The following is a 2,590-nucleotide window of genomic DNA, read 5'->3' as shown; positions in this document are numbered from 1 at the left end:
CTTATTATGGATTTGCACACGCATCTTTTTTCTTAAACCATCAGTTAGAAAGGAATTTCATCGATAATGTGGATATGGACGATGAAGAAACTTTGGAGTGGTTTTTACAGCTGGGCGGCGGCAAAGGGTCGGATATAGTTGCCGACATGGTACAACACATCGTCGACATGGAATACATGAACCTGTGATTTCCGTTTGTTTTATTGTTTGGTAAAGATATAACTTTGATCAGATATTGTGTTAATATATATTTTTATTATATGTTTGCATTATTATATTGAGTTAAAGGTATTATATAACTAACAATAAATAATACATCATACATCATTTATCTTGTTTTGCAAAGTGAATTAAAATAAATTAACATAAATTTTACTGTAAATGTATTATTATATTAAAGAACACGATAAAATAGATTATAATTATTAGTTTCGACTGCCAAGAAATTACTGCAGATAATGTTATTTTAAAGGTGTATTCCAATTGGCAATTACTATGAGTATGTATATTGAACAGTGAGTAAATATTATTTACATCATAACGAAATAAAACATGAGTAGATTCTATATGAGGTACAAGCACGATTGATACACATATAATGGGCTATCAAATTTTTATGTTTTGTGGTAATATCCTTACATGAAACGAAAAACTAGATGTTTCTATCACTTATTATTCAAATCACTGGAAAAATAAAAAAACATTAATTCAATACTGATGAAGTGATGAATATCGGTTAAACCACCTATAATAATTACATAATAATTATCACACTAAATAAATAGTAAAACAGAACATTATTTTGACCATGAAATTTGAACTGAATTTAAAAATTGCAGTGCATATACAAAGCACAAAATATAAAACAACCAGTTTTGAATTGAAAATCAAAGACACTTTATTGGTTTCAAACACTGCTTGTATAGATGGTAAAACAAAAGAGTTAATAAATTATGCTCAAGGCTGAGACGGCTGAGAGGAAGAGATCGGGTCGGCCACGATTTACGTATTGGTGCGACGGTGCAGAAAATAGAGGGCTATTGGCGACCGGTGCACATCCCGAGGAGTGATCGGGCATGGTGGGGGAGTCTAGCGTATCGTGTTGTCGGTATCTCATATTGGCGGTTGGTAAATAAATGTGTAAACTGGTCGCTATCGTGATTGTGAATGTATACTAGTTATCGAAACGTCCCGCGGAAAAGTGAAGTACAAAGGTAATAATATTATAGTTCATCATATTTTGTTATTATAGCTAAAACGAATTACTACTCAACTAGAAATACAAAAATTACGTAGGCATTGTGATAAAATCAATTATTTTAAAAATGATCTCCTTATTGAGAGAAGAACTGCCAGAAATTGTGAGCATTGGTGCGTTCGGGAAAAATATCAAATATGTCTCATTCGATTTAGACAATGACCACGTCGGACTGCAGGATCAGTATATGTCCACAGTATTATTTGGTACAGTCACCACATCCGAAGAATCAAAATATCGTGTTGTGATCAAGTTAAAACTTCGAGACGAGAAAATGAGAGAAGTTCTTAAAATCGACTTTCAGTTCAAGAACGAAATTACTATGTATGAAACAATTATACCATTCCTATTTGAATGTCATCGCTCAATGGAAGCTGATATCGGGAACTGTCCTTCAGTTCCTCAATTTTTCTACGGTCGTAATAAATGCGGTGAGTTTGTTGAAAAAGATTTAATAATATTGGAAAACGTCAATCCTTTGGGGTTCCGATTGAGCGAAGAACGTCTGTTCATCGACTATGATCACCTCGTAATTGCGTTACAAGCATTGGCCAAGTGAGTAAACATAATAATATTTCGAAATAAAAGTATATTCAATGGTGTATAAAAACATTTAAGTCTGAAATGTTCAACTTACACACGAAATACGCGACAGTTTGTATTTTTTTGATTGCGCTCAAATGTACAAAATAACTTTCCGTTTACCATTTGACGTCGACGAGATTGAGGTCTGAATGTAAACAGTCCTAGTTACTTTTATTAAAAACGGAAGAGTACAATTTAAAAAAAAAACAATTTAAAGCCATGACAAATGTAATAAATTAATATAAATATTTGATTTACTTCTAGGTTTCATGGGTTGTCATACACTGCAAAATACAAAGACCCCGACCGCTTACACAAAATTGTTATGGACCTCCATGACACACAGTTTGACGAGGAAGGGCAGTGGATATTCAAGAACAACGCATTAAGTAGATTTGGTAAGCGAGGTGTTGACCGGCTGCTTGATCGTAGAGGTGACCTTTACCGCAACAACAAGCACTTTCGACGATTTAACGAGCTAATCGGCGATGGAGACAACTCGCTGCGATGTACACTCGTTCCCCGAGAACCGTTTTCCGTCGTGTGCCATGGGGACTTCAACCGCAACAATTTGTTGTTCCGGTACGACGGGGAGGGACTTCCGGTCGATGTGTTGCTCTTTGATTTCGGGACGCCTCGTTACGGTTCACCAGCGTTAGATCTGTCGTTTTTCTTGTACATGAACACGACGCAAAGTTTGCGTGAAAGTCGGTGGGACGACTTACTGAACGTGTACTGTTTGGCGTT

The 2,590-nt window shown here is 35.4% G+C and overlaps 1 pseudogene; it reads left to right on the top strand.

Annotated features, from left to right (window-relative positions):
* Nucleotides 1–1,145: 1,145 nt before the first annotated feature.
* Nucleotides 1,146–2,437, top strand: LOC111031992 (annotated as a pseudogene).
* The last annotated feature ends 153 nt before the right edge of the window (nucleotides 2,438–2,590 follow it).

Source organism: Myzus persicae, unplaced genomic scaffold (genome assembly GCF_001856785.1).
Source record: "Myzus persicae strain clone G006 unplaced genomic scaffold, MPER_G0061.0, whole genome shotgun sequence".
Lineage (NCBI taxonomy): Eukaryota > Metazoa > Arthropoda > Insecta > Hemiptera > Aphididae > Myzus > Myzus persicae.
Note: the sequence above shows the minus strand (reverse complement) of the source record. Positions and strands in the feature narration are given on the sequence as shown.